The sequence below is a fragment of the Somniosus microcephalus genome, chromosome 1 (assembly GCF_052327205.1).
Source record: "Somniosus microcephalus isolate GS21.2 chromosome 1, FLI_Smic_1.0, whole genome shotgun sequence".
NCBI classification, from domain to species: Eukaryota; Metazoa; Chordata; class Chondrichthyes; order Squaliformes; family Somniosidae; genus Somniosus; species Somniosus microcephalus.
This window is the reverse complement of record NC_140987.1, coordinates 355,213,798-355,229,777: the sequence shown is the minus strand read 5'-3', so window position 1 is coordinate 355,229,777 and position 15,980 is coordinate 355,213,798.

The following is a 15,980-nucleotide window of genomic DNA, read 5'->3' as shown; positions in this document are numbered from 1 at the left end:
CTCTCCCCATATTCCTACAATTTTTTCTCCTTCAAGTATTTATCCAATTCCCTTTTGAAGGCTACTATTGAACCTGTATCCAACACCCTACCGGGCAGTGCATTCCAAATCCTAAGCACTCATTGGTTAAAAAGGTTTTTCCTCATGTCGCCTCTGGTTCTTTTGCCGATCACCTTAAATCTGTGCCCTCTGGTTATCGACCCTTCAGCCATTGGAAACAGTTTCTCTTTATTTATCTAAATCTTTCATGATTTTAAACACCTCTATCAAATCTCCTCTTAGCCTTCTTTGCTCCAAGGAGAACAACCCCAGCTTCTCCAGTCTATCCACATAACTTCCTGGCTTTTGTACTCTATGCCTCTATTTATAAAGCCCAGGATCCCATATGGCTTTATTAACTGCTTTAAACCTGTTCTGCCACCTTCAAAGATTTGTGCACAAGCACCCCCAAATGTCTGTTCTTACACATGAACTGGTACAATATTAAAGGGGGTGCATGATCTCTCCTCATTCTTCCTACCATATAAATCTCAAGGTAAGAACATAAAAAATGGGAGCTGGAGTAGGCCATTCGGCCCCTTGAGCCTGCTCCGCCATTCAATAAGATCATGGCTGATCTTCTACCTCAACTCCACTTTCCTGCACTATCCCCATATCCCTTGATTCCCTTAATACCCAAAAATCTATCGATCTCTGTCTTGAATATACTCCACAACTGAGCCTCCACAGCCCTCTGGGGTAGAGAATTCCAAAGATTCACCACCCTCAGTGAAGAAATTTCTCCTCATCTCAGTCCTAAATGTTCGACCCGCTATTCTGAGACTGCGACGCCTGGTTCTAGACTCCCCAGCCAGGGGAAACATCCTCCCTGCATCTACCCTGTCAAGCCCTGAAGGAATTTTGTATGTTTCAATGAGCTCACCTCTCATTCTTCTAAACTCCAGAGAATATAGGCCTAGTCTACTCAATCTCTCCTCATAGGACAATCCCCCCATCTCAGGAATCATCTGGTGAACCTTTGTTGTGCTCTCACTATGGCAAGTATATACTTCCTTAGGTAAGGAGACCAAAACTGTACACAATACTCCAGGTGTGGTCTCACCACAGCCCTATATAATTGCTGTAAGACGTCTTTACTCTTATACTCAAATCATAAGAACATAAGAAGTAGGAGCAGGCCATACGGCCCCTCGGGCCTGCTCCGCCATTCAATAGGATCATGGCTGATCCGAATCTAGACTCACGTCCACTTCCCTGCCCTCTCCCCGTAACCCCTAATTCCCTTATCTGCTAGGAAACTGTCTATCTCCGTTTTAAATTTATTTAATGTTGCAGCTTCCACAGCTCTCTGGGGTAGCAAATTCCATAGATTTACTACCCTCTGAGTGAAGAAGTTTCTCCTCATTTCAGTTTTGAAAGGACAGCCCCTTATTCTAAGATTATGCCCCCTAGTTCTAGTCTCACCCATCAGTGGAAACATCCTCACCGCATCCACCCGATCAAGCCCCCTCACAATCTTATATGTTTCGATAAGATCGCCTCTCATTCTTCAGAACTCCAATGAGTAGAGGGCCAACCTACTCAACCTTTCCTCATACGTCAACCCCCTCATCTCCGGAATCAACCGAGTGAACCTTCTCTGAACCGCCTCGAGAGCAAGTATATCTTTTCTTAAATATGGAAACCAAAACTGCACGCAGTATTCCAGGTGTGGCCTCACCAATAACCTGTATAACTGCAGCAAGACTTCCCTGTTTTTATACTCCAGCCCCCTTGCAATAAAAGCCAAGATTCCATTGGCCTTCCTGATCACCTGCTGCACCTGCATACTAACTTTTTGTGTTTCATGCACCAGGACCCCCAGATCCCTTTGTACTGTAGCACTTTGCAGTTTCTCTCCATTTAGATAATAACTTGCTCTTTGATTTTTTCTGCCAAAGTGCATAACCTCACACTTTCCAATATTATATTCCATCTGCCAAATCTCTGCCCACTCACTTAGCCTGTCTATGTCCTTTTGCATGTTTTTTATGTCCTCCTCACTCACTGCTTTCCCTCCCATCTTTGTATCGTTGGCAAACTTGGATATGTTGTACTCGGTCCCTTCCTCCAAATCGTTAATATAGATTGTAAAGAGTTGGGGTCCCAGCACTGACCCCTGCGGAACACCACTAGTTACTGATTGCCAGCCCGAGAACGAACCATTTATCCCAACTCTTTGTTTTCTGTTAGATAGCCATAGCCAATCTTCCACCCATGCCAGTATATTACCCCCAATCCCGTGATTTTTTATCTTGATCAGTAATCTTTTGTGTGGAACCTTGTCAAATGCCTTTTCTAAATCCTCTTGTAATAAAGGCCAAAATACTATTTGCTTTCTTAATTGCTTGTTGTACCTGCATTTTAACGTTCAGACCCTCTGAACACCAACATTTCCCAATTTCTCAACATTTTAAAAATACTCTGCTTTTCTATTTTTCCTACCAAAGTGGATAACTTCACATTTCTCCACATTATATTCCATTTGCCATGTTCTTGCCCACTCACTTAGCCTGTCTATATCCCCTTGAAACCTCTTTGCATCCTTCTCACAACTTAGATTCCCTCTTCGCTTTGTATCATCAACAAACTTGGATATATTACATTTGATCCCCTCATCCAAATAATTGATATAGACTGTGAATAGCCGAGGCCCAAGCACTGATCCTTGCGGTACAGCCTGCCAACCCGAAAATGACCCATTATTCTTTCTCTTTTCTTTTCTGTCCATTAATCAATCCAGGCTAGTATATTACCCCCAATCCCATGACCCTAATTTTGTTTAATAACCTCTTGTGTGGCACCTTATCTAATGCCTTCTGAAAATCCAAATACACCACATCCATTGGTTCCCCCTTATCTATTCTGCTAGTTACAACCTCAAAAAATTCTTAACAGATTCGTCAAACACGATTTCCCTTTCATAAATCCGTGTTGACTCTGCTCAATCCTATTATTATTTTCTAAGTGCCCTGTTACCACATCCTTAATAATAGATTCTAGCATTTTCTTTACTACTGATGTCAGGCTAACTGGTCTGTAGTTTCCCATTTTTCTCTCTCCTTCCTTTCTTAACTAGTGGGGTTACATTTGCTACCTTCCAATCTGCGGGAACCGTTCTAGAATCAATGGAATTTTGGAAGATGACAACCATTGCATCCACTATCTCTATAGCCACCTCCTTCTAAACCCTAGGATATAGGCCATCAGATCCAGGGGATTTATCGGTTTTCAGGCCCATTAATTTCTCCAGTACTATTATTTGACGAATACTAATTTCTTTCAGTTCCTCATTCTCGCTAGACCCTTGGTTCTCCACTATTTCCGGGAAGCTTTTTGCGTCGTCTTCCGTGAAGACAGACGCAAAGTATTCGTTTAATTTCTCTGCCAGATCCTTATTCCCCATTATAGTTTCTCCTGTCTCGGCCTGTAAGGGACCCACATTTACTTTTGCTAATCTTTACCTTTTTACATACCTATAGAAGCTTTTACAGTCTGTTTTTATGTCTCACGCTAGTTTACTCTCATATTCTATTTTCCCTTCATCAATTTCTTGGTCCTCCTCTGCGGAATTCTAAAATCTTCCCAATCCTCAGGCTTATTACTCTTTTTTGGCAATATAAGCCTCTTCTTTTGATCTAATCCTATCTTTAACTTCTCTTGTTAGCCACGGCTGGACCACTTTTCCTGTGGGGTTTTTGTGCCTTAAAGGAATGTATATTTGTTGTAAATTATGTATTAATTCTTTAAATGCTAGCCATTGCTTGTCTACCGTCATAACTTTTAATGTAGTTTCCCAATCTACCTTAGCCAAGCCACCCCTCATACCTAAAGAGTCATAGAGTCATTGAGTCATACAGCACAGAAAGAGGCCCTTCAGCCCATCGTGTCTGCGGCGGCCATCAAGCCCTATCTATTCTAATCCCATTTTCCAGCACTTGGTCCGTAGCCTTGTATGGTATGGTACCTATGTAGTTTGCTTTGTTTAGATTTAAGACCCTAGTTTTGGATTTAACTGAATTACTTTCAAACTTAATGTACAATTGTATCATATTATGGTCACTCTTCCCTAAGGGCCCCTTTACTACAAGGTTATTAATTAACCCTTTCTCATTGCGCAATACTAGATCTAAAATAGCCTGTTCCCTAGTTGGTTCCTCAACATACTGATCTAGAAAATTATCTTGTTTACATTCCATGAATTTGTCTTCCACACTATTACTGCAAATTTGGTTTGCCCAGTCTATATGTAGATTAAAGTCCCCCATGATTACTGTATTACCCTTTTTACATGCCTCTAATTTCCTGATTTATACTCTGTCCTCTATTACAACTACTGTTTGGGGGCCTATAAACGACTCCCACCAATGTTTTCTGCCCCTTGCTGTTTCTTAACTCTACCCAAACTAATTCTTCTTGATTTTTGGAGCTAAGGTCCTTTCTCTCTACTGTCTTTATTCCATCCTTTATTATCAGGGCTACCCCTCCTTTTCCATTTTGCCTATCTCTTCTAAAAGTTAAGTATCCTGGAATATTTAGTTCCCAACCTTGGTCACTTTGCAACCACGTCTCCGTAATGGCTATTAGATCAATCCTATTAATTTCTATCGCCGCTGTTAATTCATCTATTTTGTTGCGAATGCTTCGCGCATTCAGATATAGTGCCTTTACCTTTGACTTATTTCTATTTTTCCCCTGATGGCACCTTAGACGCTGATGCCTTATTACCTTAGTTACTCTCTCTGTCCCTTCCTGACCTCCTGCTTATTTTTACCCAAAACACTGTCTGCTCTAGACTCTTGACATTTCTCTTGCTACTTTTAAATTTACTCTTTCCTGAATCCTACCCCCCCCCCCCCTTTATTAGGTTAAAGTCCTGTCTGCTGCCCTGGTTATTCGATTCACCAGGACACTGGTTTCAGCCTGGTTTAAGTGGAGCCTGTCCCAACTGAGCAGTTCCCTCTTTCCCCAGTACTGGTGCCAGTGCCCCATGAAGCAAAACCCCTGCCTCCCACACCACTCTTTGAGCCACGCATTTAACCTTCTAATCTGCTTATCCCTATGCCACTTGTATCGCCTCACACTTCTCTGCATTGAAATTTATCTGCCATGTGTCCACCCATTCCACCAGCCTGTCTATGTCATCTTGAAGTCTATTACTATCTTCCTCACTTTACTGCACTACCAAGTTTTGCGTCATCTGCAAATTTCAAAATTGTGCCCTTGTACCCCCAAGTCCAAGTCATTAATGTGTATCAAAAAGAGCAGTGGTCTGAGTACTGAACCTTGCGGAACACCACTGTATACCTCCCTCCAGTCTAGTTAGTTATAACTGAACAGAAGGAAGACTGGTTTGAGACACCATGGCCAGAGGGCATATTTATCAAAGAGGTGGCTTGGAGTTTGTGATGTTTGGATGAGTAGTGGCGATTAGTCTTTCCTTATCAATCCTGAGCTTGATTGTGAGAACCTGATCAGGAAGTGTTGGAAGAGGAGACTGAAATGAGCCCACAGGAAGGGGCCCACACATTTCAAAACTTTTTTGGTTCTAGTTGCAGGCTACTTATTACTTATTGTGATTGTCGTGTCCTCCAGATGTAGTATGGTATTTGGTGGGGTCAGACTAAGAGACAATACAAGAAGGTCTAAGATAGGTTTACAGTGCATGTGTGTGAATGCACGAAGTGTGGTAAATAAGGTTGGTAAGCTGCAGGCGCAGATAGACACATGGGAATATGATTTTGTGGCGATGACTGAGACCTGGCTTAAAAAAAGTGCAGGATTAGATACTAAATATTCCTGGACATAAGGTGTTTAGGAATGATGGGGAAGGAAAGAAAGGAGATGGGGTGGCAGTATTGATTAAGGAGAATATTACAGTGCTGGAGAGAGAAGATGTCCTGGAGGGGTCAAGGACAGAATCTCTTTGTTTAGCGTTGAGAAACAATAGAGGTGCCATTACACCACTAGGTGTAGCCTATGGACCACCAACTAGTGGGAAGGATATAGAGGAGCAAATTTACAGGGAAATTACAGAGAGGTGCAAGAACTATAGAGTAGTGATAATGGGGGATTTCAACTATCCTAATATAGACACGGATAGTAATAGTGTAAGGGGCAGAGAGGGGGAAGAATTTCTGAAATGTGTTCAGGAGAACTTTCTTGATCAGTACGTTTCCGGCCCAACGAGGAAGGAGGCATTGCTAGATCTGGTTCTAGGGAATGAGGCGAGTCAGGTAGAGCAAGTGTCAGTTGGGTGAACATTCAGGGAACAGCGATCACAGTATTATAAAGTTTAGATTAGCTATGGAAAAGGACAGGCAACAATCTAGAGTAAATATACTTAATTGGAGGAAGGCAAATTTACATAGGATTGCATAGGATATCTGGCACAGAAACAGGCCATTCGGCCCAACCAGTCCTGCCAGTGTTTATGCTCCACACGTGCCTCCTCCTGTCTTTCCTCATCTAAGTTTATCAGCATAGCCCTCTATTCTCTTCTCCCTCATATGTTTGTCCAGCCTCCCCTTAAATGCATCTATACTATTTGCTTCAACCACTCCCTGTGTTAGCGAGTTCCACATTCTCACCACTCTTTGGGTAAAGAAGTTTCTTCTGAATTCCCTATTGGATTTCTTAGTGACTATCTTATATTGATGGCCTATAGTTATGCTCTTCCCCGCAAGTGGAAACATTCTCTCTGTATCCACTCTATCAAAACCTTTCATAATTTTATAGACCTCCATTAGGTCACCCCTCAGCCTTTTTTCAAGAGAAAAGAGACCCAGCCTGTTCATCCTTTCCTGATATGTATACCCTCGCATTTCTGGTATCATCCTTGTAAATCTTCTCTGCAACCTCTCCAGTGCCTCTATATTCTTTTTATAATATGGTGACCAGAACTGCACACAGTACTCTTAAGTGTGGTCTAACCAAGGTTCGATACAGGTTTAGCATAACTTCCCTACTTTTCAATTCTATCCCTCGAGAAATAAACCCTAGTGCTTGGTTTGTATTTTTAATGGCCTTGCTAACCAGTGACGCAACTTTTAGTGATTTATGTATTTGTACTCCGAGATCCCTTTGTTCCTCTACCCCCACCTAGACTCCCACCCTCCAAGTGATAAGTGACCTCCCTATTCTTCCTACAAAATGTAATACCTCACATTTGTCTGTTCTGCAAGTTTATTAATGTCCTCCTGTAATTTGTTGCAGTCCTCCTTTAGTATTGACTATCCCCCCAAATTTGGTACCATCTGCAAATTTAGAAATTGTGTTTTTGATTTCAAAGTCTAAATTGTTAATGTAAATTGTGAACACCAGTGGTCCCAGCACTGATCCTTGTGGAACACCACTACCCACCTTCTGCCACTGTGAATAGCTACTCTTTACTCCCACTCTCTGCTTTCTGTCTTGAAGCCAGCTTGCAATCCATTCTGCTACTTGTCCCCTGACTCCGCATTCTCTGACCTTATTCATTAGTCTATTATGGGGTGCCTTATCAAAGACCTTTTGAAAATCTAGATATATTACATCTACTACATTACCATTGTCTACTCTCTGTTACCTCTTCAAAAAATTCAATAAGGTTGGTCAAGCAAGATTTTCCCTTTTGAAATTCATGCTGACTATTCATTATTATACTTTTCGTTTCTAGATGTTCTTCTATTCTCTCTTAGTAGGGATTCCATTATTTTTCCTACCACCGATGTTAAGCTGACTGGTCTATAATTCCCTGGACATGTTCTATTCCCCTTAAATATAGGTATTATGTTAGCTATCTGCCAGTCCTCTGGCACTACACCTTTTTCTAATGAATTATTAAATATGTGTAGTAATGCCTCTGCTGTTTCTTCCCTAGATTCCCTAATTTCAGTGGGTTGAGAACGGACCTGGCCCAGTTAAATTGGAATCAGAGTGGCAGGCAAAACTGTAATCGAACAATGGGCTGCCTTTAAAGAGGAGATGGTTCAGGTACAGTCGAGGTACATTTCCACGAGGGGGAAAGGTAGGGCAACAAAAGACAGAGCCCGCTGGATGACGAAAGAGATAGAGAGTAAGATGAAGCAGAAAAAGGGGGCGTATGACAGATGTCAGGTTGAGAATACAAATGAGAGCCAGGCTGAATATAGAAAGTTCAGAGGGGAAGTGAAAAAGGAAATGAGAGGGGCAAAGAGAGAGTATTTGAATAGATTGGCAGCTAACATAATAGGGAATCCAAAAGTCTTCTATAGGCATATAAATAGTAAACGGATAGCAAGAGGAGGGGTGGGGCCGATTAGGGACCAAAATGGAGACCTACGCATGGAGGCAGAGGGCATGGCTGAGGTACTAAATAAGTACTTTGCATCTGTCTTTACCAAGAAAGAAGATGCTGCCGAAGTCACAGTGAAAGAGGAGGTAGTGGAAATACTGGATGAGATAAAAACTGATAGAGGAGGCACTAGCAAAGCTGGTCGTACGTAAAGTAGATAAGTCACCAGGACCGGATGGGATGCATCCTAGGAAGTAAAGATGAAAATTGCGGAGGTACTGGCCATAATCTTCCAATCTTCCTTGGATACGGGGGTGGTGTCAGAGGACTGGAGAACTGCAAATGTTACACCCATGTTCAAAAATGGGTGTAAGGATAAACCCAGCATCTACAGGACAGTCAGTTTAACCTTGGTAGTGGGGAAGCTTTTAGAAATGATAATCCCAGACAAAATTAACAGTCACTTGGACAAGTGTGGATTAATTAAGGAAAGCCATCACGGATTTGTTAAAGACAAATTGTGTTTAACTAACCTGATTGAATTTTTTGATGAGGTAACAGAGAGGGTTGATGAGGGTAATGCGGTTGATGTGTACATGAACCTCCTAAAGGCGTTTGATAAAGTGCCACATAATAGGCTTGCCAGTAAAGTTGAAGTCCATTGAATAAAAGGGACAGTGGCAGCATGGATATGAAATTGGCTAAGTGATAGGAAACAGAGAGCAGCGGTGAACGGTTGTTTTTCGGACTGGAGATAGGTACACTGTGGTGTTTCCAAGGGGTCACTACTAGGACCACTGCTTTTCTTGATATAAATGACTTGGACTTGGGTGTACAGGGCACAATTTCAAAATTTGCAGATGACACAAAACTTGGAAGTATAGTGAACAGTGCGGAGGATAGTGATAGACTTCAAGAGGACATAGACAGGCTGGTGGAATGGGCAGCCACGTGACCGATGAAACTTAATGCAGAAAAGTGCGAAGTGATACATTTTGGTAGGAAGAACGAGGAGAGGCAATATAAACTAAAGGGTACAATTCTAAAGAGGGTGCATGAACAGAGAGAACTGGGGGTATATGTGCACAAATCGTTGAAGGTGGCCGGGCAGGTTGAGAAAGCAGTTAAAAAAGCATACGGGATCCTGGGCTTCATGAATAGAGGCACAGAGTACAAAAGCAAGGAAGTTATGATGAACCTTTATAAAACACTGGCTCAGGCTCAACTGGAGAATTGTGTCCAAATCTGGGCACCGCACTTTAGGAAGGATGTGAGGGCCTTAGAGAGGGTGCAGAAAAGATTTACAAAAATGGTTCCAGGGTCAGGGACTTCAGTTACGTGGATAGACTGGAGAAACTGGGGTTATTCTCCTTAGAGCAGAGAAGGTTGTGAGGAGATTTGATGGAGGTGTTCAAAATCATGAGCGGTCTAGACAGAGCAGATAGAGAGAAATTGTTCCCATTGGCGGAAGGGTCGAAAACCAGAGTGCACAGATTTAAGGTGATTGGCAGAAGAACCAAAGGTGACATGAGGAAAAACTTTTTTATGCAGCGAGTGGTTAGGATCTGGAATGCACTGCCTGAAAGGATGGTGGAGGCAGATTTAATCTTAGCTTTCAAAAGGGAATTGGATCAGTACCTAAAGGAAAAACAGTTGAATAGCCATGGGGAAAGGGTGGGGGAGTGAGACTAGCTGAAATGCTCTTGCAGAGAGCCGGCACAGGCTCGACGGACCGAGTGGCGGCCTCCTGTGCTGTAACCATTCTCTGATTCTATGTTTACCTCATATGTTTGTAGTTAACATCGCCTAGCTATGAGTAGATAGTGTGTGCTGGAGTCCCGTCTGCTGGGCAACAGGCTAAGCACACACACACTAGGATGTAGGTAGATAGTGAGACCAATCATGGCTCTTGGTTGCAGGACCTTTGAGATGATGGTCTTTTTTTTTTCTTATTAGTCACTTCTAAAGCATTCCATGTTCTAATAACCCTCTGATCTTTTTTTCTAATTTTGCCCTACACTCTACTGGTGACAATCCTGCATTTGTGAACATGCATTACTCATTTGTCTATACTAGTGGAAATACTCTTTCACTCTTCGTCTTTTCAAACTCTTTCATGATTTTGTAAGCTTGTTTGAATATTTTGAATAGTGTCATGGGATCTTTTACACCCACCTGAGAGGGCAGATGTGGCCTCAGTTTAACATCTCACCCAAAATGCAGCATTTCCTCAGTACTGCACTGAAATGTTAGCCTAGGTTGTGTCTAAAGTCCTGGAATGAAGTTTGAAACCACAACCATCTGACTCCGCAGCGAAAGTGCACTCTCTGAGCCAAGGGATAAAATGGAGCGGGAATTCGATCAGCTGGAAGTAGTTGTTCATGTTAAACCCTGTGATGTAGAGAAGTGCAGGATTCAGGTCCTGTAAAACAGCCCTAGGAGAAGGGTGATACGACCTCAAAATTAATCATCTCCGGATTACTAACACTCTCACTTGCTAGTCAGTACAGGACCAGCCAAATTAGGAAGGTAAATATGTGGCTATAGACATTGTGTAGGAGGGAAGGGTTGCTGGGGCATTAGGACTAGATCTGGAGTTGAAGTGAGCAGTACCAGGAGGATGACCTACACCTAAACGGAGTTGGGCTAACTGGAACTATGGGGGGAGGCCTTAAGGTGTTATGGTGAGGAAGGGGAAAAGCAAGAGAGTAGATTAGGCAGTTTGAAAGGGAAAGTAAGCTTTAGGTGTATAGGGAATAAGGAGGTTGAAGTAGATTTAGCAGGACAAGATAGTAAAGAGAAATTTGGGCAAAGTAAAGATAAGTTGCTATTACATTTATAGTATTTGTTGGAACCAGAAATCAGAACAGCCTGTTTTGTGGGCCTGTATTAGCATTTCAAATTTGTGACCCTGCATTTTTCTCTTGCCAATTTTCTCCTTTGCCTTCTCCTGAAGGCGTTATCTCTTTGCTGGGATACGGTTTGACCTCTGCTACCTTGTCCAACTGACAATTATTCATTATGTGAGCGTCTGCAGGCTATTCCATGTAGGGGTGTCACAGTGGGCAGCACGGTGGCATAGTGGTTAGCACTGTTGCCTCACAGCGCCAGGGACCCGGGTTCGAATCCGGCCTCGGGCGACTGTCTGTGTGGAGTTTGCACATTCTCCCCGTGTTTGCGTGGGTTTCCTCCGGGTGCTCCGGTTTCCTCCCACAGTCCAAAGATGTGCGAGTTAGGTTGATTGGCTATGATAAATTGACCCTTAGTGTTAGGGGGATTAAATACGTGGGGTTACGGGGATAGGGTGGGATATGTGTTGGTGTAGGGGTTACGGGGATCGGGTGGGATATGTGTCGGTGCAGGCTCGATGGGCCGAAATGGCCTCTATCTGCACTGTGGGGTTTCTGTGATTTCTGTGAACTAAGCCCATTCTTGTCCTCCCTAAGTATCCATGCACACACCTCTTGAGTTTTGCTGAATTGTGATTGGGAGTGGGAATCTTGGCTGATTTTTCTGGTCAGTTGTTGCTCCTCCCAAGGAGCCACTCCCGAGGCTGAGATTACCTGGCTGAAGATAGACTGGTGTATGTTTCTATCACATAAAGGGTAGCAGAAATTTGGAACACTCCCAAAAGGCTGTGGATGCTGGGTCAATTGAAGTTTTCAAGACTGAGATTGATAGAGTTTTGTCTGGTAAGGGTATCGATGTATAGGGAACAAATGCAGAAGAGGTACAGATCAGCCATGATATAATTGAATTGCAGAACAGGCTTGAGGGGCTGAATGGCCTACTGTTCCTATATTTCTTAATTCTAAGTAACAATAATGACTAAATCATCAAATTTTAACTTTTACATTTTCTTTAAATGTTTTTGTTCTGTGAACAACTTGCATGGTGACTGTTTCACTTGGCCACCATAATTGGTATTCATGATACTAAAGTTCCTAATTATAAGCCTGAAATGAAATTCGATCAGCTTCTAAATTTAATTTAGCTCCCTTGGTGAGCCTGCTGACACGGACAGAACATTTATACGAAACTGATGATTTAATCGGGCTTTGAAGGAATTTAAATTTCAGCTTTTGAAAGTTATTGATAGACACTTACCGGTGATAAGGAGAACGTTGTAAGGGATGCTGTCTCCCATGACTGAGCAGCTGGACTGTAAGGCAAGTGATCTGTGGTCTGTCTGTTAAAGAATTCCATGAATCCTGTTTGCAGTAGGATTTGCAATAATCTTGTTCAAAATTCAAGAATCATTTTAAGGAACAAATTACAGAAGTGAATTCAAAGTCAAACCTCAGTTGGACTTGGAAACGTGCCAAAGCTTTTAAACAAAACAACTTAGGGTTCCATTAAAAATCTAAGCAGTTTAGCGGTGCAGTGCCTGTGAGGTTTGGAACACCACAGAGTGGGAGGGCAGAGATGATTCTCAACTCTACGTTGTTCCTGACCTGAGCTGCACAGGTATTGAAAGGAGGTAAACGTGAATGGGGTGTTCTCATTGGACCACCTATGCATGGCTCCTGGTGGCCAATAAAGAGCAGCATTGCTGATTAGTTGCAAACAGGACATTTGTCTGTCTCCTTGGGAACAAAGATGTGTACAAATGTGTGAAGTGTGCCAATTTAGTGCTGGATCACGCTGATTCTCCCTCCCCTGCCCCCCCCCCCCCCCCCCCCCCCCCAAAAATCAGTTTGTATTCCTGTAAAAGGCTGAGCTTTGCTTCAGGGTGAATTGTTAGCACTGAAGCATGGTAATGTTACAGAAAGTCTTCATGAAATACAAGGGAAGTGCCAGAAATACACAGCTGGTCTATCTGAATCTGAAAAAGAAGAGATTAGTTGACCTTTTAGGTGCACCCCCCTATGTAGAAGTGGTACGGCAGGCAGAAGAGCCCATTTGCCGGACTGAACAAAACAACAGCGGGGGATTGGGGGGGTTGCCGCAGGCAGGAGAACAACAGGTAAAGATCAAGTATACAGATATACATGCAGACTAAGCTTAATAGCTTGTAAGTATATTTTAAAATGCTGCCAAGACATGTAAAGTCCTGGATATCATACAAAGGTCACAGCAAATTGCTTTTACTTTGGCCTTGGAGGTACTTTTACCACTGGTTCCTGACGTCTAGGTCTTGTGCACCTAGCAGCAACCCCAGAGTAGTCTTGCTGGTATCACTAAGACCAACTTCTGTTTCTTTCTGGCCTTAAGGAATGAATTGTTTACTTTAGGGTTACTGCTGGGGCACAAGACCAGCATGTTGGGAACCGGCAATGCCGAAGCCGCTTCAGTTAGGCTGCAAGAGGGAATTGGAGAAGAAAATCAACATGTAAAAATTATTTTGGAAATGGGGCAGTTTCACCACCACTTTTTATAGAATCATAGAATGGTTACAGCACAGAAGGAGGCATTCAGCCCGTCGAGCCCTTGCCGGCTCTCTGCAAGAGCACTTCAGCTAGTCCCACTCGCCCCCCCCCACCCTTTCCCCGTAGCCCTGCAAATTTTTCTCCTTCGGGTACTTATCCAATTCCCCTTTGAAAGCCACAATTAAATCTGCCTCCACCACCCTCTCAGGCAGTGCATTCCAGATCCTAACCACTCATTACGTAAAAAAGTTTTCCTCATGTCACCGTTGGTTTTTCTGCCAATCACCTTAAATCTGTGTCCTCTGGTTCTCGACCCTTCCGCCAACGGGAACAGTTTCTCTCTGTCTAGACCCCTCGTGATTTTGAACACCTCTATCAAATCTCCTCTCAACCGTCCCTGCTCCAAGGAGAACAACCCCAGCTTCCCTAGTCTGTCCACGTAACTGAAGTCCCTCATCCCTGGAACCATTTTTGTAACTCTTTTCTGCACGCTCTCTAAGGCCTTCACATCCTTCCTAAAGTGCGGTGACCAAAATTGGACACAATACTCCAGTTGAGGCCGGACCACTGTTTTATAAAGGTTCATCATAACTTCCTTGCTTTTGTACTCTTTGCCTCTATGTATGAAGCCCAGGATCCCTTATGCTTTTTTAATCGCTTTCTCAACCTACCCTGCCACCTTCAATGATTTGTGCACATATACCCCCAGTTCTCTCTGTTCATACACCCCCTTTAGAATGTTACCCTTTAGTTTATATTGCCTCTCCTCGTTCTTCCTACCAAAATGTATCACTTCGCACTTTTCTGCATTAAATTTCATCTGTCCCGTGTCTGCCCATTCCACCAGTCTGTCTATGTCCTCTTGAAGTCTATCACTATCCTCCTCACTGTTCACTATACTTCCAAGTTTTGTGTCATCTGCAAATTTTGAAATTGTGCCCTGTACACCCAAATCGAAGTAATTAATATATACCAAGAAAAGCAGTGGTCCTAGTACCGACCCCTGGGGAACACCACAGTGTACCTTCCTCCAGTCTGAAAAACAACCGTTCACCGCTGCTCTCTGTTTCCTGTCACTTAGCCAATTTTGTATCCATGCTGCCACTGCCCCTTTTATTGCATGGGCTTCAACTTTGCTGGCAAGCCTATTATGTGGCACTTTATCAAACGTCTTTTGGGAGTCTGTGTACACCACATTAACTGCATTGCCCTCATCAACCCTCTCTGTTACCTCCAAAAAACTCGATCACTTAGTTAAACACGATTTGCCTTTAACAAATCCATGCTGGCTTGTCCAAGTGACTGTTAATTTTGTCCAGGATTATCGTTTCTAAAAGCTTCCCCACTACCGAGGTTAAACTGACTAGCCTGTAGTTGCTGGATTTATCATTATAGATGGCTCTTGAACCTGGATGCAGGTCCTCTGGAGTATCTAAACAGAGCCTTTTAGTAGCACTAAGTACTGTAACAGATGTATATATTTAGTATAAAAGAATAGATACATATTCATTGAATTTCTGTATTTCTTGCTCCTTACTATAAAAATGTGCAACATGAACACATGGAACATGCGGCCTATTAATACAGATAAGGACTGTTTTTGAAGCTATTTATATTTTCACTCTAAACACTGTGTTTTACTCCTAATAATAAAGGAAGCATAGAAGGAATTGAGGCAAAATATTGATGTTTATAAGTGTCAGGTATATTAACTCAGATTTAAGCACCACTATGGACATGAGTACATAATTTAGTCTGACACTTCGTCCGGAATTTTGCCGGTCATTGGAGGCGGGACCGCTGTCAAAATCGCAAAGATTGACCGGGTAGGAAACCTGCTGTCAACCCGCCTCCAATCAATCTTCCCAAGTGTCGGGTCCCCGATTTGCACATGGACCCGACGCCTAGTGGCGGGAATAGGATTATAGCCACTTACCTGCCTGTTAACAGGTACTTGATACTTGTTAACAGGCTCTTTTTCAATTTTGCCGCTTCTGCCTCGGGTTCCCCGACGTCCGGACACCACGCCAGGTAAGTGTGGCGTGTTGGGAGTCTGCTGTAATGTTTCTGCATTGATGACAGCTACAGAAGTGGTGTGAAGGATCCAATGGTGCACTGGTGAGTTTGAGGTAAGAAAATTTTGGGAAAATCATTTTTAATGCATTTACACTTTTCTGTAGGTAACAAGTTTTGAATTGGCTGTCTAGTCCCACCTCATTGGGAGAACCTCTCTCACCAGTGACAGATCATTTCTGTTACCTCACCTGCAGCTGCCATCTGTTCCAGCCTATGGATGGAGAGCCTGGGTGCAAGAGCCC